General features: G+C 43.9%; 9 non-coding genes across 9 annotated transcripts; 1 reads left to right on the forward strand and 8 right to left on the reverse strand.

Moving 5' to 3' along the window:
• Nucleotides 1-1712: 1712 nt before the first annotated feature.
• Nucleotides 1713-1786, forward strand: Trnai-aau (transfer RNA isoleucine (anticodon AAU)). Its single transcript has one exon. It is a non-coding gene; the product is annotated as a tRNA-Ile (tRNA).
• Nucleotides 1787-17928: 16142 nt separating this feature from the next.
• Trnai-aau (transfer RNA isoleucine (anticodon AAU)) lies at nucleotides 17929-18002 on the reverse strand. Its single transcript has one exon. It is a non-coding gene; the product is annotated as a tRNA-Ile (tRNA).
• A 226-nt stretch (nucleotides 18003-18228) lies between these two features.
• Trnai-aau (transfer RNA isoleucine (anticodon AAU)) lies at nucleotides 18229-18302 on the reverse strand. Its single transcript has one exon. It is a non-coding gene; the product is annotated as a tRNA-Ile (tRNA).
• Nucleotides 18303-18521: 219 nt separating this feature from the next.
• Trnai-aau (transfer RNA isoleucine (anticodon AAU)) lies at nucleotides 18522-18595 on the reverse strand. Its single transcript has one exon. It is a non-coding gene; the product is annotated as a tRNA-Ile (tRNA).
• A 385-nt stretch (nucleotides 18596-18980) lies between these two features.
• Nucleotides 18981-19054, reverse strand: Trnai-aau (transfer RNA isoleucine (anticodon AAU)). The gene has a single exon. It is a non-coding gene; the product is annotated as a tRNA-Ile (tRNA).
• Nucleotides 19055-19269: 215 nt separating this feature from the next.
• Trnai-aau (transfer RNA isoleucine (anticodon AAU)) lies at nucleotides 19270-19343 on the reverse strand. Its single transcript has one exon. It is a non-coding gene; the product is annotated as a tRNA-Ile (tRNA).
• Nucleotides 19344-19560: 217 nt separating this feature from the next.
• Trnai-aau (transfer RNA isoleucine (anticodon AAU)) lies at nucleotides 19561-19635 on the reverse strand. The gene has a single exon. It is a non-coding gene; the product is annotated as a tRNA-Ile (tRNA).
• Nucleotides 19636-19833: 198 nt separating this feature from the next.
• On the reverse strand, nucleotides 19834-19907 carry Trnai-aau (transfer RNA isoleucine (anticodon AAU)). Its single transcript has one exon. It is a non-coding gene; the product is annotated as a tRNA-Ile (tRNA).
• An 806-nt stretch (nucleotides 19908-20713) lies between these two features.
• On the reverse strand, nucleotides 20714-20787 carry Trnai-aau (transfer RNA isoleucine (anticodon AAU)). Its single transcript has one exon. It is a non-coding gene; the product is annotated as a tRNA-Ile (tRNA).
• Nucleotides 20788-25797: the final 5010 nt, after the last annotated feature.

The raw sequence follows: 25797 nt of genomic DNA on the forward strand, positions 1-25797 counted from the left end.
CGCAGCGTTTACACTCTCACTCAAAGAAGAACTTGACGAATCGTTTCAAGGGGCGATCCTTACATCAGTATGTGTACGGAGACATATGCAGATGAGACGTAGAGAGATGGAGACACATGCAACAAAATCAAGTACTTGTACACTCTTCTTTATCACCAATATTCCCATCAAACATGCGTTCATTTTTTTTAGACTTATCCAATACTAGCATGAAGAATAATATACTCTATTCCATATAGGGGTTCCATAGCTCAGTTGGTTAGAGCGTACGGCTAATAACCGTAAGGTCGGCAGTTCAATCCCGCCTGGTACTAATTATTTCCAGTTCTCATTGTTGTTGATGGCGAAAACTCAAAAACTGGTGTATGTGTATGGAGACATATGCAGATGAGACGTAGAGAGATGGAGACACATGCAATAAAAAACAAACTTCAAGTACTTGTACACTCTTCTTTATCACAAAACATACGTTCATTTTTTTTTAGACTTATCCAAATACTAGCATGAAGAATAATATACTCTATTCCATATAGGGTTTCCATAGCTCAGTTGGTTAGAGTGTACGGCTAATAACCGTAAGGTTGGCGGTTCAATCCCGCCTGGTACCAATTATTTCCAGTTCTCATTGTAGTTGGATAGCGAAAACTCAAAAACTGGTGTATGTGTACGGAGACACATGCAGACAAGACGTAGAGAGATGGAGACACATGCAACAAAAAACAAACTTCAAGTACTTGTACACTCTTCTTTATCACAAACATACGTTCATTTTTTTTTAGACTTATCCAATACTAGCATGAAGAATAATATACTCTATTCCATATAGGGTTTCCTTAGCTCAGTTGGTTAGAGCGTACGGCTAATAACCGTAAGGTCGGCGGTTCAATCCCGCCTGGTACCAATTATTTCCAGTTCTCATTGTAGTTGGATGGCGAAAACTCAAAACTGGTGTATGTGTACGGCAGACCAGACGTAGAGAGATGGAGACACATGCAACAAAAAACAAACTTCAAGTACTTGTACACTCTTCTTTATCACCAATATTCCATCAAACATACGTTCATTTTTTTTTTAGACTTATCCAATACTAGCATGAAGAATAATATACTCTATTCCATATAGGGTTCCATAGCTCAGTTGGTTAGAGCGTACGGCTAATAACCGTAAGGTCGGCAGTTCAATCCCGCCTGGTATTAATTATTTCCAGTTCTCATTGTTGTTGATGGCGAAACTCAAAACTGGTGTATGTGTACGGAGACATATGCAGATGAGACGTAGAGAGATGGAGACACATGCAACAAAAATCAAGTACTTGTACACTCTTCTTTATCACCAATATTCCATCAAACATGCGTTCATTTTTTTTAGACTTATCCAATACTAGCATGAAGAATAATATAACTCTATTCCATATAGGGTTCCATAGCTCAGTTGGTTAGAGCGTACGGGCTAATAACCGTAAGGTCGGCAGTTCAATCCCGCCTGGTACTAATTATTTCCAGTTTCTGATTGTTGTTGATGGCGAAACTCAAAACTGGTGTATGTGTACGGAGACATATGCAGATGAGACGTAGAGAGATGGAGACACATGCAACAAAAATCAAGTACTTGTACACTCTTCTTTATCACCAATATTCCATCAAAACATGCGTTCATTTTTTTAGACCTTATCCAATACTAGCATGAAGAATAATATACTCTATTCCATATAGGGTTCCATAGCTCAGTTGGTTAGAGCGTACGGCTAATAACCGTAAGGTCGGCGGTTCAATCCCACCTGGTACCAATTATTTCCAGTTCTCATTGTAGTTGGATGGCGAAACTCAAAACTGGTGTATGTGTAATGGAGACATATGCAGATGAGACGTAGAGAGATGGAGACACATGCAATAAAAAACAAACTTCAAGTACTTGTACACTCTTCTTTATCACAAACATACGTTCATTTTTTTTTTAGACTTATCCAATACTAGCATGAAGAATAATATACTCTATTCCATATAGGGTTCCATAGCTCAGTTGGTTAGAGCGTACGGCTAATAACCGTAAAGTCGGCGGTTCAATCCCGCCTAGTACCAATTATTTCCAGTTCTCATTGTAGTTGGATGGCGAAAACTCAAAACTGGTGTATGTGTACGGAGACACATGCAGACCAGACGTAGAGAGATGGAGACACATGCAACAAAAAACAAACTTCAAGTACTTGTACACTCTTTCTTTATCACCAATATTCCATCAAACATACGTTCATTTTTTTTTAGACCTTATCCAATACTAGCATGAAGAATAATATACTCTATTCCATATAGGGTTCCATAGCTCAGTTGGTTAGAGCGTACGGCTAATAACCGTAAGGTCGGCAGTTCAATCCCGCCCTGGTATTAATTATTTCCAGTTCTCATTGTTGTTGATGGCGAAACTCAAAACTGGTGTATGTGTTACGGAGACATATGCAGATGAGACGTAGAGAGATGGAGACACATGCAAACAAAAATCAAGTACTTGTACACTCTTCTTTATCACCAATATTCCATCAAACATGCGTTCATTTTTTTAGACTTATCCAATACTAGCATGAAGAATAATATACTCTATTCCATATAGGGGTTTCCATAGCTCAGTTGGTTAGAGCGTACGGCTAATAACCGTAAGGTCGGCAGTTCAATCCCCGCCTGGTACTAATTATTTTCCAGTTTCTGATTGTTGTTGATGGCGAAAACTCAAAAACTGGTGTATGTGTACGGAGACATATGCAGATGAGACGTAGAGAGATGGAGACACATGCAAACAAAAATCAAGTACTTGTACACTCTTCTTTATCACCAATATTCCATCAAACATGCGTTTCATTTTTTTTAGACTTATCCAATACTAGCATGAAGAATAATATACTCTATTCCATATAGGGTTCCATAGCTCAGTTTGGTTAGAGCGTACGGCTAATAACCGTAAGGTCGGCGGTTTCAATCCCCACCTGGTACCAATTATTTTCCAGTTCTCATTGTAGTTTGGATGGCGAAAACTCAAAACTGGTGTATGTGTATGGAGACCATATGCAGATGAGACCGTAGAGAGATGGAGACACATGCAATAAAAAACAAACTTCAAGTACTTGTACACTCTTCTTTATCACAAACATACGTTCATTTTTTTTTTAGACTTATCCAATACTAGCATGAAGAATAATATACTCTATTCCATATAGGGTTCCATAGCTCAGTTGGTTAGAGCGTACGGCTTAATAACCGTAAAGTCGGCGGTTCAATCCCCGCCTGGTACCAATTATTTTCCAGTTCTCATTGTAGTTGGATGGCGAAACTCAAAACTGGTGTATGTGTACGGAGACACATGCAGACCAGACGTAGAGAGATGGAGACACATGCAACAAAAAACAAACTTCAAGTACTTGTACACTCTTCTTTATCACCAATATTCCATCAAACATACGTTCATTTTTTTTAGACTTATCCAATACTAGCATGAAGAATAATATACTCTATTCCATATAGGGTTTCCATAGCTCAGTTGGTTAGAGCGTACGGCTAATAACCGTAAGGTCGGCAGTTCAATCCCGCCTGGTACTAATTATTTCCAGTTTCTCATTGTTGTTGATGGCGAAACTCAAAAACTGGTGTATGTGTATGGAGACATATGCAGATGAGACGTAGAGAGATGGAGACACATGCAATAAAAAACAAACTTCAAGTACTTGTACACTCTTCTTTATCACCAATATTCCATCAAACATACGTTCATTTTTTTTTAGACTTATCCAATACTAGCATGAAGAATAATATACTCTATTCCATATAGGGTTCCATAGCTCAGTTGGTTAGAGCGTACGGCTAATAACCGTAAGGTCGGCGGTTCAATCCCGCCTAGTACCAATTATTTTCCAGTTCTCATTGTAGTTGGATGGCGAAACTCAAAAACTGGTGTATGTGTACGGAGACACATGCAGACAAGACGGAGACACATGCAGACAAGACGTAGAGAGATGGAGACACATGCAACAAAAACAAACTTCAAGTACTTGTACACTCTTCTTTATCACCAATATTCCATCAAACATACGTTCATTTTTTTTAGACTTATCCAATACTAGCATGAAGAATAATATACTCTATTCCATATAGGGTTCCATAGCTCAGTTTGATGTAAGGATCGCCCTTGAACGATTCGTCAAGTTCTTTATTGAGTGAGAGTGTAAACGCTGCGATTAGAGTAGCGGAGCAAGTGAATCTCCCGGATTTACTTTGCAATGTGTCGGAAGTTCGTCTAGTTAATTGTGTAACGGATGCGTAGTAGATCAATCTATTGTCTGCCAAAATGGGTTAAATATTGGCGACGATTTGAGCGACTGCCGCCGCACTTATTGTTAAATTCTTTAGTAGCATTTTTAGCTAGAAGGGGACTTTTTAGATCTAATCATGAACGGCAAAACAGACAACAAACACGTCAGTCGAGGTTGGACTTCCATCCAACTGCCAAACTCTGAACTGCCGAAAAGCAATCAGTGTTAGAACAATCTTCAAATTAACATCTAATTAATTTGAACTCATCTAACAATCGCTTAGGCAAGGGAGCGAAGAGCAGAATGTCCGCTAAACACGATTCTGATGTTTATGACGATGTGGAGGGGTCCAGTGACGAGAGCACCTTATCTAAGGTCGCGCAAAACTCGTTGTGCCAACTACGCACTCTCGACGACGTTGTCCAAGACACGAAGAAGAAGGTTCCACCCAAGAGAATAATGAGATTAGCGAGAGGAATAAGAACCAGTCGCAAGGCGTCACGAAGAAATCTGGGAGACGTTAAACAGCCACTCGTGTTCCTTACGAGCGATGAACCCAAGGACCAACCCACTAGAACAAAGGACCAAGCCACAAGCTCACATTTCCGGAACAAAAATCTAGTCGGGTATATCTCGGCAGATCAACTGGGGGCTGCTACACCGGGAATGATGGAACAACTCTATTTTGAAGAAGACTCACCAGCATTTCAGCCTCTTGCCTTCCGCCGCGGCTTCTTCCCCTCGACCATCCCCAAGAACACACACCATTGGCAACTAGCCGTGTGGAAGACGAATCTCAGTTTTCAACCATTCGAGCCCCGTTCTGAACTCGAATTGGAATCTTGGTTTGGCGATGCTGAAAGGAAGATCCGTGCTCACCAAGCTACGGCTGCGATTGTCATTGACGTCATGGAACTCATCTGTGCCCCGGAGTACGTATATGCCATACAAGCGGCTCGACCCAGAGTCGAACGCATCGTATACGTCGAAGACTTGGCCGATATGATTGCACGAAAACTCTTCGTCGGACCTAAGGAATTGGATCTCTTCGAAGACCGACTCATGCAACCACAACAACAGCCAACCGTCTATCTAGCCGTCGCATCTCACCGAGAAATCCAGCAAGCATATGTGTACATGTGCGTGCGTCGCCGACGTCCTCCAATCCTCCAACAACCTCAACTTCTCAAATTGGCCTTCAAATTGCTTCCTAAAGGGCTTGCTAAGAGGATAAAAGACCTCAACCCTAATAAGCAATGGGCAACCGAAGAACTCTTCGAATATGCACTAAGCGTACAACGATGGGATTAACTATGTCCAACCTCCTTGGATTCTGCGGCACTAATTGCAACAAAAAAATGAAAGAGATACTAAAAATCCCCACATGGATTTTTAGCCCACAACACCACCATCTTTCACGCTTTTTGTCAGCCACCAGTCGCTCTCTATCATCAACTCGCTCTCCCTTGACTCCCGCATCTGTCAGGTCACTCTAGCCCGTGAATTTCACTTTAGTTCTCATGTGCCCTGGCGGTCACTACTGCGCACCTTGTGTAGGGGTGTCTGATTCAGTTGTAATTACAAGGACCTGCGGACACATTCGACTCTATCTAGGCGACCCCTTTCCATTTGGAGAGTTATTGGACTTGCTGGACTCAATTGTGGGATACTGGCATTCGACACTTGTATAGGTCGTCCTATACCTCGTCACTAATTCTTTATGTTTCGTTCAATGCCTGGATAGAAGGCTACCCCCACCGCCATCGATTGTTGGAATGCCCGCATGTCAAGTATTCTTTGATGAATTTTGGCTAAGTCAGAAAAAGTGCCAGCAGAGGGTTGTGATCCGCCGACCTCACGGTCCTAAAGACAGCGCCATACCAACTGTACCAACCACTCTTTTCTTTCAAATCTTCCGGAGGCCGGGCCCGCAAAAGTGACCAAGTCTGCAATTTTCCACATTCACGCCATTCACGCACAATTTACCAGAAAAGATCACATGAGCATGAAATACTCCCAAAATGCACGTTTTCGCTTTTCCACTTCCCCCTAGTCAGTTTAGATCCATTCCTCCCCATTCTTCTGTTTTTAGAAGCTTTTTGTCTTCTTCTTTAAATTTTGTTCCACTTTCCCCCACAACCAACCATTTCCAGCATGAACCCCCTCCGGATCTGCACTTTCTTGCTCTTCCTGGTATCCTTGCCAGTGATTTCCAAAGGGAACCCCATGGACTTCGTTCAACCACAAGCCCTACCATACACATTTCCACCCATATATTCATCCATCATCACCCAACTCTCCATTTTATCCAACTATCTCATCCTTCTTCTATTCATTTATCATTGCATTTCCGCTCCTCCGCTCTTCCATCATGCTATTCATCAAGTTATATCTATATCCATTTGCCACCCTTCTTCTAAATCTCTCTGGATTGACTGGTATCTTCATTTGGATTTACTGGAATTTCCACCCTTCACTTTCCCTCATTTCTCTTCCTTCTTTCACTGCCTTCTTCCCTTTATCATCCACTCTAACCTCCATCTTTACTCTCCATACTTCCACCCTATTCGCTTGCATTCTATCATCATCTATCATCATTAATATCATATTCATCTATTTTTCATACCATACATCATTTTCATCATCTTTGTCAACCCAATGCCCAGCAGGGGGCAAAAACCCGCCTAGTTCTGTTGAGGGTTTACTCAACGTACAAAGCTCGATGGACGAAGAAAGTCCTCAACAACCAACGACTTATCTGGTGGAAGACAACCCCATGATGCCCGTGCATGAACAACCTTCTTCATCATCATAGGCAGTCACGAGACCTTGCTTTGGGTGTGGCGGAATGCACCTCAAACGCTTGTGTCCGCACCGGAAGGATCGTTGCGCTAACTGCCACAAAATAGGGCACATTAGCAAGGCTTGCCGCGCTCGAATCGTAACTGACACTGCCGGAAAAGCAAGGATTGTGAATTGTAGGCCGCAACAAACCAACAAGACAGCGCCAACTGACAGCGACAGGGACAGGAATGAGGGAGGAAACGGGGAAGGACTCCCGAATGGAGCCTCAAGACTAACGGAACCAAGGGGAAAACGGCTCCTAAACGCGCTTGAGAGGGGGGAAACCACTGAAAGAAAGAAAGAGAGGAGACATGAGGGACAAGTGTATGAAAGGTAAAACAATACGAAGAGGACTAAGTAAGATCCCCAATAAATTAAGGTGCGAGCGTTGCGGATCCATCCTGAAAAAGACGATGCCAGGCAGACGAGGCGTGTGCCGGCGAGGAAAACCATGATGGCGGCGCAGAGAGGGTTCATTCCCGAAGGTTGGGAGGAAGGTTGGTTCGACGGAATGGAGGTTGAAGACAGGGGGGGTTAAGTCTGTGCCAGCAGGTTGACTGAATTTAAAAATGAAATGGTGCACCAGAAAAAGGCAAAACAACAGGACAAGATACTTTGGAACTCGAGCGGGTTACCAGCCAAATTGATAGAAAGAAACTGACTGTTGTCGCAGGGGTAGGAACGTGGATCGTAGGACCGAAAGGGGGCGAGTTCGAATCCCAGCACCTGCCTTTTTTGGCTGTTATGATGAAGGCAAACGCATATGTAGGCCATGAGGCTTGCAAAAATGTCGAATATCAGATTATCGTCCCCTTCAAGCCTCGTTGCCTACTCTGCGTCGCTTGAAGCGTTGTTGGATCGGCTCTTGAGCATCTGTAATACTCGTCCAGAAAGCTTCTAAGTATTGTGCTCTCTTGGCCGGATCACTGATGGTGCTTTCCGCATGTTGGGTGGCGATTGATTGCCACTGCTGCCGGAGAATAGGGCATGATGGGAGCGTAATGAAACGGACATTTTGGATGTGGACTTCTTGTGTACGACCTGAGCCAAAGTGTCGGACAATTGCGGACTTGCCATTCTGCGAAACATGGATTACGCGGGCGGGCAGACTGAACTTTGGGGCAATTTTGCGGTCGCCCTCAACTCGGGACGCGGCAGCAAATTCCTTGTCGGATAAGGAAACCAGGATAATGTCATTCAACTCAAACAAATCGTGCGTTCGACCCGGCTGATCAAGCTTGGACAAGTAGAGAAACTGAGCATGAGCACGTTCAATCTGTTTCAATCGGATTTCGGATATGACCTTAGCCCGCTGAACGTCGTCAGCATGTCGTAGGAAACGCCAATCATTCTCGACTGGGGGTCGGAGATCAATACCAAAGGTGATAAACGCAGGAGAGTCGCCCAAGGTTAAGTGGATTGTAGAGCGATAGGCGTAGACGGCCAGTTGAACTGCAGTGGAAAAGGGAATGTCTTTATTCTCGATATGAATGGAGGCGATGCCCTTCTTTAGGGTACGATGAAATGTCTCGATCAAGCTGTTGCCTTCGGGATGTTGGGACGTGGTACGCAAATGAGTGAAACCTAACAACTTGGACAACCGATCGAAGACATCGGACCAAAATGCGGGTCCTTTGTCAGAAACAACAGTCTTGGGTACTCCGTAGCGGCAAACCCAGTGCTCCAAAAACGTACGTGCAGTCGTTTCGGCCTTTGCATCTTTGACAACTACGCATTCGCACCAACGGCTGAGACGATCGATCATTGTGAGAACGTAAGGTTGATTGCGGACCCAAAGACAAGGGCCCCCAGTGATCGATATGGACTTGCTCGAACAATGAAGTTGTTGGCGGCTGATGGATGAACTGGCCTTGATATTGCTCGATTCGTGGGCGTAAGCGTTGACAAGATAAACAAGAGCTGACAAAAGAAGCAACATCACGATGTAAGTTAGGCCAGTTACAACTTTTCAAAATAGTCTTAGCTGTTTTCACATGCCCCGCATGACGGAAGGGTGGAACAATATGACACGCGGCGATAACTTGTGAACGAAGTGCTGGTGGGATCCACAGACCATGGTTGTAGAAGATGATCTCGTTTCGCGTGGAGAATTGCTTGCCAGTTGGTCTGGGCACATAGGATCGTTGTGCGGTAACGATTTCGTCAAATGAGGGGAATGGCGTTGGAACAATGAGGGATGGTGTCGGTGGTGAAGCGTTGCTTATTTCAATGACATTTGCGCTAAGCTGCGAGGGTGAAAGTTGACATGGGATTGAAGAAGGAACCGAGGGGAGATAGGTCATTCTGTCGGCAAGAAGGTCATAATCATCAACAATAAAACGTGAAAAGAAATCGACATGATCCATTTCCTTGCCAGGCTTATGACGAATGGTGAAATTGTACTCCGCCAAGCGACAGGACCAGCGAGCGAGTTTTCCGGTGTTGTTCTTCGACATGTACAGCAGAGACTGGTGATCGGTGAAGAGATCAAAGTGACGGCCGCGTAGATAATGATCGAAATGGTTGAGGGCCCAAAAGATGGCATAGCCCTCTTTTTCTCGTGTTGGCCAACGGAGTTCAGCAGCTTTTAAGGTGCAAGAGGCGAATTCAACTGGAATGAGATTTTCATCACGACGGACTGAGAGAATGGCACCAACAGCGTAGTCTGAAGCATCGGTCTCGAGAACGAAATCGTCATCTTCAAGTGGAAGAACAAGAACTGAAGTCGCTAACTGATGTGCGCAGAATTCGAGGGCAAACTGATGGTTGGGTGTCCATTCAAATACGACTTTGGACTTGAAAAGATCTGATAGATGGTGGGCAAAGTGAGAAAAGGCTGGAATGTACTGGCGGAAATAACTTAGCAGGCCGAGGACTTTGCGAACTTCTGGGACTGAAGTCGGTGGGCGGATGTGCGAAAGGACTTCGACTTTCTTTGGATTTGGTCGGATGGTGCCATGGGCGAGGATATGACCTAGATATAGAAGGGATTTATGGAAGAACTGGGACTTGACGATGTTCATCCGAAGCCCAAAATGGCGAAAACGTTGCAAAACAATTCGAAGAGTGCTGCAAACTTCGTCGACGGAGGTGCCGTGGATCAAGATGTCATCCAGGTAGACGAGGACGCCTTTCGGAAACAAGTCTTGGAGGATGAAATCCATGACACGCTGAAATGTGGCTGGTGCGTTCTTTAAGCCGAAAGGCATGACCACGAATTCATAAAGACCTGTAGGGGTGCGGAAGGCGGTAAACGGGGTACAACGTGGCTCCATGCAAATGTTCCAATACCCAGCACGAAGATCTAAGGCACAAAAGACGTTACTGCCGCGGATAGAATTTAGAAGACTTGCGATCCGGGGGATCGGGTACTTGTCGGATGTAGTAACCTTATTGAGTTGGCGGTAATCAACACAAAAGCGCCAGAGTCCATTCTTCTTCCGCGTCAGGACGACTTCCGTAGCGTACGGCGAACAGGATGGCCTGATGATTCCGTCTTTTTCCATGATTTCGACTTCTTTCTTGATAATTTCAACCTGTTCGGCGGAGAAACGACGAGGGCGTTCGACAATCGGGCGCGTTGAGGAGAGTTCAATGACATGTGGTAGGACTTTGCACTTGCTTGGTCGCATGGAGGCCCAGATGTCGTGAAATTCCAAGAGAAGGGGTGAGAGTTGATCGACGATTTCAGGATATTCGACAGCCTGTAATGCTTCATCCACTCGTTGTTGGAGCTCTTGTCTTTCTTCGGTGGTGAGTGTGTTGATTGTAGATGACGAAGATATGAGAAGAGACTGGAGTTGCGATTTGAGTTGCACTGGGCCGTGGCGATTGACGAGGTAATTCTCTGAAAAATTGGCAACAAAATTAGTGGCAACAAAGAATGGGAGACCGAGAATAAATTGCCAGGGAAGATGATTGACTACGGCGAAGGTAAGATCGACAGATTGACTATTGGAAAGGGAAAAAGAAGAAGAGCCCCAATGGAGAATATCCATTGTTATGAAAAGATCAACAAAACGAAGGGAACAACGAGAGATGTTGCGAGCAACTAGCGAATAAATAGAAAAAAATGGACACGGAGACGGATTGGGAACACACTTGACGGGAGGGGGAGAATTAATATCGATGTTATTATTATGGGAGTTGTGGGGGGTTATGTTGGATGAATAGATAGATGATGGACATGAATAACGACGAAGGGGAAAAATTGGAGACGATTGAGATGGGGGATTGGATTTAGATGAATTATTATTGATGCTTATGGATGTGTTTTTCATGGAGGATGGGCAAGATATGGTTATGTGGTTGGGTTTGATGGATGGTGGGACTGAAAATTTGGCTGGTTATATGAAGACGAATATATGGGGGTTGGGGAATACATAGGTGGGTAATATGGATAAATATATGATTGATAGGGGAATTGTTGACCTTGGGACATGATTGGGGATTGCATTGGAGGTGGTTGGGGTTGTTGGATTTCGAGGGACGACATTGGTTCGTCGTCAAGTGTTAGATCGATGAGGGGTGGACTGGATGGCGATGAGGATGACTGTTGAACGAACTGTTGAAGTTGAGGGTTATTTGAAGTGGTTGAAGTAGTTGTACGTGGAGCTTGGAGTTGGGCTAACTGCTGGTTGGCTTGTGTTGTATTTTCTCTTGCTTTGGCAATTCGATCCGACAGTTCAGATATGCGCGTGGTGTCAGGAACTGTTTTCTGGCTGACTCTGAAACTACCGCCCGATGTCGTTAAGAAGGTCTGACGTTGCATGGGGAGTCCGGAACGGGTTGTTGGTCTTTTCCACAAAGGGACACAGCGATGAACTCCGGCGTCTCTGGCTTGATTGCATTGGGGACAGATGAAAAGTGTTTTACCATTTTCGATTTGACGAATGGCCCATTGTTCATGCTTCTGATCCCTGAACCAACGGTTGATGTCGGCTTTACTCCAATTCCGGACGTCGGAAGGGAGTTGAGGCATATGTTGCAGGAATTCGGCTTCACGAGCAAGTAAGTCGGCCTGTTTGAGACGAAGATAAAGTTGATCTGCTGGCATTTGTTTTTCTTCTTCAGTCAAGAAAACGGGGCGTCTTTTCTCTTCCCTTTGTTGTTTGATATGAGACTGGAGTTCTTTAATGGCTTGCTCTGGAGTTAAATCGGTAAGTTGGGCGAGAATTGTTGGACTGATCTTCTTGGGTTGAGTGGTGGGGATGGGCAGGGTAATTGACTTGGGTTGTTCTTCTCTTTTGACGGTTGGGGTTGATGTAGACATTGCGGAAGGTGGAATCTCTGTTGGACTGGGTGAAGAAGTGGATTCGTCGATGTGGATGGCATGAATTCCTTTGGAACCATCAAGAAGAGCAAAGGCAACAAGCAATTGGTCGATGGATTCTTGAAGCCGGGCGATGGAGGAGTTGAGTTCAGTGTGAGAATCGGGCTTTGAGTTGTTGGAGAGGTCCCGCAAAGCTGAAAGAAATGAAGATGGGGAGCAGAGGAGAATAGGATCTGTTGGGTTGGCTGGGGTCCCTGACGTTGAAGACGAACTTTTGTTGCTAGGCCGATGCCCACAACGTCCACCAATGAATTGTAGGCCGCAACAAACCAACAAGACAGCGCCAACTGACAGCGACAGGGACAGGAATGAGGGAGGAAACGGGGAAGGACTCCCGAATGGAGCCTCAAGACTAACGGAACCAAGGGGAAAACGGCTCCTAAACGCGCTTGAGAGGGGGGAAACCACTGAAAGAAAGAAAGAGAGGAGACATGAGGGACAAGTGTATGAAAGGTAAAACAATACGAAGAGGACTAAGTAAGATCCCCAATAAAAAGGTGCGAGCGTTGCGGATCCATCCTGAAAAAGACGATGCCAGGCAGACGAGGCGTGTGCCGGCGAGGAAAACCATGATGGCGGCGCAGAGAGGGTTCATTCCCGAAGGTTGGGAGGAAGGTTGGTTCGACGGAATGGAGGTTGAAGACAGGGGGGTTTAAGTCTGTGCCAGCAGGTTGACTGAATTTAAAAATGAAATGGTGCACCAGAAAAAGGCAAAACAACAGGACAAGATACTTTGGAACTCGAGCGGGTTACCAGCCAAATTGATAGAAAGAAACTGACTGTTGTCGCAGGGGTAGGAACGTGGATCGTAGGACCGAAAGGGGGCGAGTTCGAATCCCAGCACCTGCCTTTTTTGGCTGTTATGATGAAGGCAAACGCATATGTAGGCCATGAGGCTTGCAAAAATGTCGAATATCAGATTAGATTGTAGCTCACCCAACTCAAAAGGGAGCGCAACTCTCAACCGGTTTTGATAACACCACTCCGGATCAACTAGATTCCGTGAAGGGCGTTGTCGGAAAATTTCTAAATGTCACTGAACAAGATCGAGTCCGCGCCAGAGAGCGTTACGCAGCTAAGAAGAGAAAAGCCGATCCGAAATGGACGAAGAAACCAGCCGTACCCCACAACGTTCTAGCAATTGACTTCACTCGAGACCAAGAGTCCGACGATGATTGTCAAGAAGAAGCAGAAGTACTGATGGTGGACGCTGACCTGTCTGAAAGGGACGAAAGACTCCCTAAACGGCGCAAGTACGTCGAAGTCAAACTCACTGTGAATGGGGTGTTACTTGACGTCATTCTTGATTCTGGCTCTTGTATAGACGTGATGTCTGAGACCACGGCAAGAAAGATCGGAGTGACGGAAGGACCCGGAAGACAGGAGTTGTCGATGAAAGATGTGAATCAGAATATCGCAAAGTGTGTTTTGAGCTCGCCTGTTGAACTAACTGACCGTTCTGGACAGAAAATAACGGCCGTCTTCGCTCTCACTAAATCTGCAGCACCAACTCTATTGGGCGCAGAAACACTTGCCAAACTGAACACACACATTGACTTTAAACGACGAATTGTGCTAATGAACAACGTGCAAGTACCTTGCTACGCCTTAACTGATGAAGAAAAGGGCTTTGGTACTGTAGACACTCTAGTTCAAAATGATCTTGGAAGCATTGAAGAAGCTATCCAAAAGAATTCTAGCGAATGGACTTCTCAAATGACATTGCCTGAAAGAAGCCAAGCTATAGAATTAATAAGGGAATATGCCGATATCTGGTTTCAACCAAAAGCAGGAAAGGCAACTACTATCGCCATGGAGATTAGAGTAAAGGGCTTACCACGAAGAGTAGCTGCTAGACCGACTCCAATCCATCTGCGCAAAGAGTTGAACCGGCAAATTGACGACCTGCTCAAGGCAAAAGTGATCGAAAGTGCACCCGACTGTAAATGGGTCAGTCAGTGTCATCTGGTTCCTAAGCCTCGTTCTGACAAGTGGCGACTAGTCATAGACTATCGCTATGTTAACTCCTTAATTGCACAAGACTTGCTCTTAAGGCTGAGCGGATGCAAGTACTTCACTTTGGTAGACCTTAACTGGGGTTTCTGGAACGTCTCGTTGACGCTAGAGAGCGTTCAATTCACCGGCTTCGTAGTCCCTGAAAGAGGAATATTCGTCTGGAAAGTGATGCCTTTCGGTCTGAGGACGAGTCCAACGATATTCCAGCGCGCAATTGAAAAGGCTTTGCGAAATTTGATCGACGATGGAAATGTCTCGGTTTATATCGATGATATTATAATTTTCACTAGATCAATTGCTCAACATCTAGAGCTACTGAAGCAAGTCTTTGAGATATTGCGGCAAACGAGGTTTTATATAAACTTCGGTAAGAGCCATTTCTTTACAAAAGAAGCTCTTTATCTGGGCCATCTTGTGTCTGAGGGGACGCTAAAACCCGATCCAGCAAAGTTGCAAGGTTTAGTCATGGCTGAGGCACCTACTACTAAAAGGTCCATTCTAAGCTTTTGCGCCGCCGCGAACTACTTGAGAGCTTACATTCCTCGCTTCTCAGAAGTGATGGAGCCACTCACTCGCCTCACCGGAAAGTACGTCAAGTACGCCTGGGGAGCAAATGAGGAAGAAGCATTTCAAAAGGCGAAAATGGCAATTGCAAATGCCGTGTACCTAACAATGCCGGACTGGTCAAAACCCTTCATAATATTCACAGATGCTTCAGACATAGCGGTCGCCGCCGCTCTAGCACAAGTAAATGATGCAAACTCAGGCTTAGATTTCGTGGGGTTCGCGAGTAAGAAACTGAGCGAAGGACAGCGAAATTGGTCAGCCACGGAGAGAGAGCTATTTGCAATTGTGTGGGCGTGTGAGAATTACGAAATGTACATAAAGGGGAGTAAACCTTTAGTGTATAGCGATCATAAGTCCTTACAGCACTTGTTGAACATCGATTCTCCAAAAGTGCGACGTTGGGCGCTAAGATTGTCAGAATACCAACCAGAGGTCGTGCATATCAGAGGCGAATCGAATAACATCGCAGACTGGTTGAGTAGATCGTATTCTCTAGAAGACGAGGAATTACAGCAAAACGTGTATGTACCAGAAGTTCTTCATCTTGTCCACAAAGCTGGAGACCTTTTCGAGTTTGCCAAATCCGGTAGAATTTAAGGAGGAAGCAATGAAAGAGGAAAAAGAGATGAAGAAAGGAACTATAGATTGGTTCCACGATATACCCTACGGACGGAGAGTGAAGAAAATCTACGTGCCACGGAAGTACCGTGCACAAATTCTTGCTTGGTTCCACATGTCCAAATACGGAGGACACCAGGGAGTGACTAGAACGGTGAACCGTTTGAGAAAACACGTCTGGTGGCCGGGCATGCAGGAAGAAGTAGTCAGTTTCATCGGAGCTTGTCCCATGTGCAACGCCATAAAGCCTTTACGGAGCACCGGAGGAGTGAAAGGAGCATTAGAAAAGCCCATGCTTTTCCAACTTGTCTCATTAGACTACATCGGACCTCGGATGTTCAACGGAAGAAAAGTTTGGATTTTAGTAATTGTCGACCATTATTCTCGTTACATGGTAACCGTGGTCCTGGATTCCATCCAAACTCCAGCAGCGAGGCGATGTCTACGAGATCAGTGGGTAAATCGGTTTGGAGCACCTCAGGCAGTCTTATGCGATAGAGACCCCACTTTCACCGCTTTAAACTTCAAGCTCTACGTTGAGGAAATTCTGAAGGCGAAATTGCATTATTCATCATCGGAGTACCCGCAAGGCAACGGTGTGAATGAAAGCGCTCATCGGATTTTGGAAACCGCGTTAAAGACTTACCCTTGGGAAATTGATACTGAAGTTGAAGAGGTCGTTTCAAACGCTACCCTGCTGTACAATGTTACGCCAAGTCGAAGGATTGGTGATTCCCCGGCATCTCTAACATTCGGAGTAGATCTTCATCTACCCGGGCTCGACGACTACGAGCTAAACGGGAGTGAAGAAAGCCGACTGACGCAACTCAAAACCTATAAGAGTGCGCAGTTAATTCTATCTCAGCTTAGCGCAATGGAAGACGCGGCTGACGAAGAAATGGGAATGAGAAAATCACCAACATACCAAATTGGCGACATCGTAACTTACCGACTGAGTAAGACAGAAAGAGGAGCTACACCTCATATAACTGGAGAAAACAAGTATCAAGCGATAAGATCCTTCCCAAGTCGAGTTATAAAAGTTCTTGATAAAGCGCTGGTCGTAGTGCCTCTGTGGACAAAGGGCAAAGAAAGGGTAGTACCTCTCGAGCAATGCAAATTATTGACAACATTTGTACCTCATTTAATGAGAGAAGAGATGCAACAGATGTACCCGAAAGCTCAGTGGATCCCAGAGAGCAAAGCACCCGAAGTCGACAGGACAAAGAGGAGACGCGTAGAGGAGAGTGTTGAAGATGAAATAAACTTTGAAGAAGCAGAAGAACGTCCAGAGGAGGGAGAATCATCATCTGGTAGTAGAAGAACCGGCATGCAGCCGTCTGGATAGCGTACAGGCGTGCTTTTTACACTCTGGGGAGCATTGATGTAAGGATCGCCCTTGAACGATTCGTCAAGTTCTTCTTTGAGTGAGAGTGTAAACGCTGCGATTAGAGTAGTGGAGCAAGTGAATCCCCCAGATTTACTTTGCAAAGTGTCGGAAGTTCGTCTAGTTAATTATGTTATGGATGCGTAGTAGATCAATCTATTGTCTGCCAAAATGGGTTAAATATTGGCGACGATTTGAGCGACTGCCGCCGCACTTATTGTTAAATTCTTTAGTAGCATTTTTAGCTAGAAGGGGACTTTTTAGATCTAATCATGAACGGTAAAACAGACAACAAACACGTCAGTCGAGGTTGGACTTCCATCCAACTACCAAACTCTGAACTGCCGAAAAGCAATCAGTGTTAGAACAATCTTCAAATTAACATCTAATTAATTTGAACTCATCTAACAATCGCTTAGGCAAGGGAGCGAAGAGCAGAATGTCCGCTAAACACGATTCTGATGTTTATGACGATGTAGAGGGGTCCAGTGACGAGAGCACCTCATCTAAGGTCGCGCAAAACTCGTTGTGCCAACTACGCACTCTCGACGACGTTGTCCAAGACACGAAGAAGAAGGTTCCACCCAAGAGAATAATGAGATTAGCGAGAGGAATAAGAACCAGTCGCAAGGCGTCACGAAGAAATCTGGGAGACGTTAAACAGCCACTCGTGTTCCTTACGAGCGATGAACCCAAGGACCAACCCACTAGAACAAAGGACCAAGCCACAAGCTCACATTTCCGGAACAAAAATCTAGTCGGGTATATCTCGGCAGATCAGCATGTGTCTCCATCTCATCTGCATATGTCTCCGTACACATACACCAGTTTTGAGTTTCGCCATGAACAACAATGAGAACTGGAAATAATTGGTACCAGGCGGGATTGAACCGCCAACCTTACGGTTATTAGCCGTACGCTCTAACCAACTGAGCTATGGAACCCTATATGGAATAGAGTATATTATTCTTCATGCTAGTATTGGATAAGTCTAAAAAAAATGAACGCATGTTTGATGGAATATTGGTGATAAAGAAGAGTGTACAAGTACTTGAAGTTTGTTTTTGTTGCATGTGTCTCCATCTCTCTACGTCTTGTCTGCATGTGTCTCCGTACACATACACCAGTTTTGAGTTTCGCCATCCAACTACAATGAGAACTGGAAATAATTGGTACCAGGCGGGATTGAACCGCCAACCTTACGGTTATTAGCCGTACACTCTAACCAACTGAGCTATGGAACCCTATATGGAATAGAGTATATTATTCTTCATGCTAGTGTTGGATAAGTCTAAAAAAAATGAACGTATTAGAATATTGGTGATAAAGAAGAGTGTACAAGTACTTGAAGTTTGTTTTTGTTGCATGTGTCTCCATCTCTCTACGTCTCATCTGCATATGTCTCCGTACACATACACCAGTTTTGAGTTTCGCCATCAACAACAATGAGAATTGGAAATAATTGGTACCAGGCGGGATTGAACCACCGACCTTACGGTTATTAGCCGTATGCTCTAACCAACTGAGCTATGGAACCCTATATGGAATAGAGTATATTATTCTTCATGCTAGTATTGGATAAGTCTAAAAAAAAATGAACATATGTTTGTGATAAAGAAGAGTGTACAAGTACTTGAAGTTTGTTTTTATTGCATGTGTCTCCATCTCTCTACGTCTCATCTGCATATGTCTCCATACACATACACCAGTTTTGAGTTTCGCCATCAACAACAATGAGAACTGGAAATAATTAGTACCCAGGCGGGATTGAACTGCCGACCTTACGGTTATTAGCCGTACGCTCTAACCAATTGAGCTATGGAACCCTATATGGAATAGAGTATATTATTCTTCATGCTAGTATTGGATAAGTCTAAAAAAAATGAACGTATGTTTGATGGAATATGAGAACTGGAAATAATTGGTACCAGGCGGGATTGAACCGCCGACCTTACGGTTATTAGCCGTACGCTCTAACCAACTGAGCTATGGAACCCTATATGGAATAAAGTATATTATTCTTCATGCTAGTATTGGATAAGTCTAAAAAAAATGAACGTATGTTTGATGGAATATTGGTGATAAAGAAGAGTGTACAAGTACTTGAAGTTTGTTTTTGTTGCATGTGTCTCCATCTCATCTGCATATGTCTCCGTACACATACACCAGTTTTGAGTTTCGCCATCAACAACAATGAGAACTGGAAATAATTGGTACCAGGCGGGATTGAACCGCCAACCTTACGGTTATTAGCCGTACACTCTAACCAACTGAGCTATGGAACCCTATATGGAATAGAGTATATTATTCGTCATGCTAGTATTGGATAAGTCTAAAAAAAAATGAACGTATGTTTGTGATAAAGAAGAGTGTACAAGTACTTGAAGTTTGTTTTTGTTGCATGTGTCTCCATCTCTCTACGTCTTGTCTGCATGTGTCTCCATACACATACACCAGTTTTTTGAGTTTCGCCATCCAACTACAATGAGAACTGGAAATAATTAGTACCCAGGTGGGATTGAACCACCGACCTTACGGTTATTAGCCGTACGCTCTAACCAACTGAGCTATGGAACCCTATATAGAATAGAGTATATTATTCTTCATGCTAGTATTGGATAAGCCTAAAAAAAATGAACGTATGTTTGTGATAAAGAAGAGTGTACAAGTACTTGAAGTTGTCTCCATCTCTCTACGTCTTGTCTGCATGTGTCTCCATACACATACACCAGTTTTGAGTTTCGCTATCCAACTACAATGAGAACTGGAAATAATTGGTACCAGGCGGGATTGAACCGCCAACCTTACGGTTATTAGCCGTACACTCTAACCAACTGAGCTATGGAACCCAATATAGAATAGAGTATATTATTCTTCATGCTAGTATTGGATAAGTCTAAAAAAAAATGAACGTATGTTTGTGATAAAGAAGAGTGTACAAGTACTTGAAGTTTGTTTTTATTGCATGTGTCTCCATCTCTCTACGTCTCATCTGCATATGTCTCCATACACATACACCAGTTTTGAGTTTCGCCATCAACAACAATGAGAACTGGAAATAATTAGTACCAGGCGGGATTGAACTGCCGACCTTACGGTTATTAGCCGTACGCTCTAACCAACTGAGCTATGGAACCCTATATTGAATAGAGTATATTATTCTTCATGCTAGTATTGGATAAGTCTAAAAAAAATGAACGTATGTTTGTGATAAAGAAGAGTGTACAAGTACTTGAAGTTTGTTTTTGTTGCATGTGTCTCCATCTCTCTACGTCTTGTCTGCATGTGTCTCCGTACACATACACCAGTTTTGAGTTTCGCCATCCAACAACAATGAGAACTGAAAATAATTAGTACCAAGCGGGATTGAACCGCCAACCTTACGGTTATTAGCCGTACACTCTAACCAACTGAGCTATGGAACCCTACCTATATGGAATAGAGTATATTATTCTTCATGCTAGTATTGGATAAGTCTAAAAAAAAATGAACTTATGTTTGATGGAATATTGGTGATAAAGAAGAGTGTACAAGTACTTGAAGTTTGTTTTTGTTGCATGTGTCTCTATCTCTCTACGTCTCATCTGCATATGTCTCCGTACACATACACCAGTTTTGAGTTCGCCATCCAACTATAATGAGAACTGGAAATAATTAATACCAGGCGGGATTGAACCGCCGACCTTACGGTTATTAGCCGTACGCTCTAACCAACTGAGCTATGGAACCCTATCTATATGGAATAGAGTATATTATTCTTCATGCTAGTATTGGATAAGTCTAAAAAAAATGAACGTATGTTTGATGGAATATTGGTGATAAAGAAGAGTGTACAAGTACTTGAAGTTTGTTTTTGTTGCATGTGTCTCCATCTCTCTACGTCTCATCTGCATATGTCTCCGTACACATACACCAGTTTTGAGTTCAAGTACTTGAAGTTTGTTTTTGTTGCATGTGTCTCCATCTCTCTACGTCTCATCTGCATATGTCTCCGTACACATACCATCTTAGACTTTCATGATCCGTGTGCACAACGAATGTGCGGCTACGTAAGTGATGATCAAACTTTTGTAGTGCTGCAACGATTGCTTAAGCTTCACGTTCTCTTGCAGGCCAGTTCTTCTGAATAATCGGCTAATACTTTGGCTTCATCTGTAATTGCAGCTGTTCGTAATCGTAGACCACCTTGTGATTGTGTAACGACTAAGCCTTTCGTAGTAGCTGGCGTGGATCCGTCTGTTTGCCAACGAGTTGCGATGCATTGGTGCTTTCCTTTTAATTCCGTATACAATTGATGGCACACCTCACATTCAAGAACTTCAATACCCCTGGAACGCATGGATTGTGCCCAAACTTCACTTTTTCTGTTGGAGTCGTTGGACGTCACGGCGGGGAAGTAGCTTCTGTTCTTCGGAGAGTTTACCTAATGGCTCAAAATCGGAAGTTCGCAGCATCTCACGGGTTTCCTTGCATCGTTGACGTTCAGCTTTCCATTTTCGATGTAATTGATCCATCGACATTTCCTTTTCTTCGTCTGTCAGGAATTCAGGGGCACATTCGGCTTTGCTTGCGTTCTGCTTCCCGTTTGCGGAGTTTGTCAAGTAGTTCAGCTTCGGACAATTTGGCGAAGTCTTCTTTTAATTCGTCGGGAATGGGGTCACGAGACGCAAGGTTGATGGTTACTTTTCGAGCTTTTGAAGTAGGAGTTCGTCGCACTGTTGTGAATTTCACGTTCGCGCTCTGTTCAATAGTAAGATCGTCATAGTTGCAGTCTTCTGAGCCATCTTCAGCAAGGGGAGCGAACTGGTTGGCGCATGTGATGTTGGGATGAACTTCTGATCGCCGGGGTGTCAGCATGGTGTCAGAGCATGTTGGCGTCGTGGAAACTGGAGTTGGCGGGGTGGGAGAAGGCATAGAAGGAGTAACAACTGTGTCTTCAACAGTGGTGAGATGGTCAAGTTTGTCGGCGAGGTTTTCCATAGCCATCGCAATATAGGTGGCTGTAGGAGCTTCAGCAACGGTATTGGCGATAGAAAGAACTAGAGTTTCTAGGGGGACAAGTAGTGCGCGGATTTCATGAATAACTTTTTGTAGATCCTCAGCTGGATTGGCGGGAGACGGTGCTGGACTGGTTGCAGAAGTTGCAAAGTTGGCGAATGGTTCAATTGCAGTACGAATTAGTTTGGTAGCATCTTCAATTGAAACAACGTTGATAGCGGAGGAGGACACCGTACGATCCCCACAGCTTGGGTTCCGCTTCACCGGACCACTAATAAGATTCGCGGCCCAAAGCGTGGGAAATGGTGATCATTGTGGCGAATGGAAGAATGGTGCAAGTCCAGCAAAATCCGGAGTTCAACACGTAAGTACCCGCAGCAGAGAGCGTGGATACCGTTAACCACATGGAGGAAGAGTTGGCAAAGTAAGAAACCATGGGGAAAAGCCAGGGAAAAACACACTGAACTATGGAAATGTAGATAAAAAAAACCGGTCAAAATCATTAAGCCCACGAACGCAGGATACTTTAGGCATCTGAGAATGAAATGATGCGTGAAGTAGATAATATAACCACAAAGAAGAAGGATAAACAACATACCCAGAAAGTTAGGGTCATGGATGTCTAGCGTGAGCAGCGTAGACAGAAAGCATGTAAAAACGGAGAAGAAGGAGGTCGTCATTCTAACAAATGGGAAAAAGAACCGTAGATCCCGAGGTTGAGAAAGTATCAAAAGCTTACGAGTTAGCGAGCTCAGACAACAATTGCACTGCCAAGTGTGGTGGTGCTCCTAGGGCGGGAGACAAGAGGATAGCATGCTTGATTTCTTTTCCTGGTTTTCTTAAGTCTGTGTCTCGTAGAACAAAGTCTCAAAAACCCATCACTAACCCCATCCAACAAATACTTTGGATTGAAGAGCCTTTTTTTCCTCACAAAGTTGATTGATACTTTCCAATAGGAAAAGAATCTTATTAACTGATGCTTGGATCATTGGTGGGAGAGCAGAGATAAGAGGCATTAGGTTGATAGCTTTTGGCGCTAAACGGCTGAAAGTCAACTTACACACCCGTAAAACCGTTTCCATATCGTTTTTGTTTTTACGGTGACCTCGATGATTCCTCTTCTGTTTTTTACCATTTTTTATACACGGATTTCCCGTGTAGAATTTTGCGGCTTCAGACTTCTTTACATACATAAATGGTCGTTGGTTATCGTCATGCTGCCAAGGTGGGAGTCTTCTGTGGATGTAATGTTGTTGTAGTCCTTTTTGTTGTACTGAATATAAATCTGTCTTCAATAGGCGATTCCTCTTGTCGAGTCGCACCAAAGAATGACAAATTTCTTTCAAACATCTTAATAGCTTCGGCATTTCTTCATGATCGTACATTACTAGCTGAACTCCAATGCTTCCTTCTTCAGAAGAACCATTCCCAGGTCACGGCACTTGGTTGGCTCATAGCCTAAAGTTCGGGAAAATGGTTCTATGAATACAATGAGGGCGAAACTCCTCAAGGGGGCAATATGAAAGGCAGAGAAAGAAGACTGAGTTTGGTTTTGGATAAAAAATGAAGGAAAATGTCCCAAATGCATACAGGCCATAGGAAAAGCACACAAAACCAATGAGGCACAACTTCGGCTCTCAACCCGACAACTACCCAGCGGACTTCCGCGATTGTTGGGTGTTCAGGATGTAGACTGTTGCTATCATCACGTTCTTTGGCATGAAGCTATCCAATGCAACCACCGCACTGAACAACTTTTAGACTATTACTCAGTATCACCACATCCAAAGCCACCACCGCACTGAACAGCTTTTAGTAAGTGGATTGTTGCTCAGCATCATCGGCATCAATCGAATGCAACTACGAACACCCTTTGTTATTATGCTTCACAATATCCGCTTTATCCGGTTACTACTCTTTAGTGTTAGGTGAGTTTTGAAATACGTAATAAACAATGTGTATTGCATGCATGTATCACGTCTCTAACTGTGCGAGTGTGTTTTGAGTTTTGAAATACGTAATAAACAACGTGTATGCATGCATGTGTCGCGTCTCTAACTGTGCGAGTATGTTTTCTCTTTTGCGAGTGTTAGGGTTTAGGGTTTAGGGTTTAGGGTTTAGGGTTTAGGGTTTTGGGTTTAGGGTTTAGGGTTTAGGGTTTAGGGTTTAGGGTTTAGGGTTTAGGGTTTAGGTTTAGGGTTTAGGGTTTAGGGTTTAGGGTTTAGGGTTTAGGGTTTAGGTTTAGGGTTTAGGGTTTAGGGTTTAGGGTTTAGGGTTTAGGGTTTAGGGTTTAGGGTTTAGGGTTTAGGGTTTAGGGTTTAGGGTTTAGGGTTTAGGGTTTAGGGTTTAGGTTTAGGGTTTAGGGTTTAGGGTTTAGGGTTTAGGGTTTAGGGTTTAGGGTTTAGGGTTTAGGGTTTAGGGTTTAGGGTTTAGGGTGGTTTAGGGTTTAGGGTTTAGGGTTTAGGGTTTAGGGTTTAGGGTTTAGGGTTTAGGGTTTAGGGTTTAGGGTTTAGGGTTTAGGGTTTAGGGTTTAGGGTTTAGGGTTTAGGGTTAGGGTTTAGGGTTTAGGGGTTTAGGGTTTAGGTTTAGGGTTTAGGGGTTTAGGGTTTAGGGTTTTAGGGTTTAGGGGTTTAAGGGTTTAGGGTTTAGGGTTTAGGGTTTAGGGTTTAGGGTTTAGGGTTTAGGGTTTAGGGTTTAGGGTTTAGGGTTTAGGGTTTAGGGTTTAGGGTTTAGGTTTAGGGTTTAGGGTTTAGGGTTTAGGGTTTAGGGTTTAGGGTTAGGGTTTAGGGTTTAGGGTTTAGGGTTTAGGGTTTAGGGTTTAGGGTTTAGGGTTTAGGGTTTAGGGTTTAGGGTTTAGGGTTTAGGGTTTAGGGTTTAGGGTTTAGGGTTTAGGTTTAGGTTTAGGGTTTAGGGTTTAGGGTTTAGGGTTTAGGGTTTAGGGTTTAGGGTTTAGGGTTTAGGGTTTAGGGTTTAGGGTTTAGGGTTTAGGGTTTAGGGTTTAGGGTTTAGGTTTAGGGTTTAGGGTTTAGGGTTTAGGGTTAGGGTTTAGGGTTTAGGGTTTAGGGTTTAGGGTTTAGGGTTTAGGGTTTAGGGTTTAGGGTTTAGGGTTTAGGGTTTAGGGTTTAGGGTTTAGGGTTTAGGGTTTAGGGTTTAGGGTTTAGGGTTTAGGGTTTAGGGTTTAGGGTTTAGGGTTTAGGGTTTAGGTTTAGGGTTTAGGGTTTAGGGTTTAGGGTTTAGGGTTTAGGGTTTAGGGTTTAGGGTTTAGGGTTTAGGGTTTAGGGTTTAGGGTTTAGGGTTTAGGGTTTAGGGTTTAGGGTTTAGGGTTTAGGGTTTAGGGTTTAGGGTTTAGGGTTTAGGGTTTAGGGTTTAGGGTTTAGGGTTTAGGTTTAGGGGTTTAGGGTTTAGGGTTTAGGGTTTAGGGTTTAGGGTTTAGGGTTTAGGGTTTAGGGTTTAGGGTTTAGGGTTTAGGGTTTAGGGTTTAGGGTTTAGGGTTTAGGGTTTAGGGTTTAGGGTTTAGGGTTTAGGGTTTAGGGGTTTAGGGTTTAGGGTTTAGGGGTTTAGGGTTTAGGGTTTAGGGTTTAGGGTTTAGGGTTTAGGGTTTAGGGTTTAGGGTTTAGGGTTTAGGGTTTAGGGTTTAGGGTTTAGGGTTTAGGGTTTAGGGTTTAGGGTTTAGGGTTTAGGGTTGGTTAGGGTTTAGGTTTAGGGTTTTAGGGTAGGGTTTAGGGTTTAGGGTTTAGGGTT

Source organism: Condylostylus longicornis, unplaced genomic scaffold (assembly GCF_029603195.1).
Source record: "Condylostylus longicornis isolate FDR11 unplaced genomic scaffold, ASM2960319v2 ptg000637l, whole genome shotgun sequence".
Taxonomy (NCBI): Eukaryota; Metazoa; Arthropoda; class Insecta; order Diptera; family Dolichopodidae; genus Condylostylus; species Condylostylus longicornis.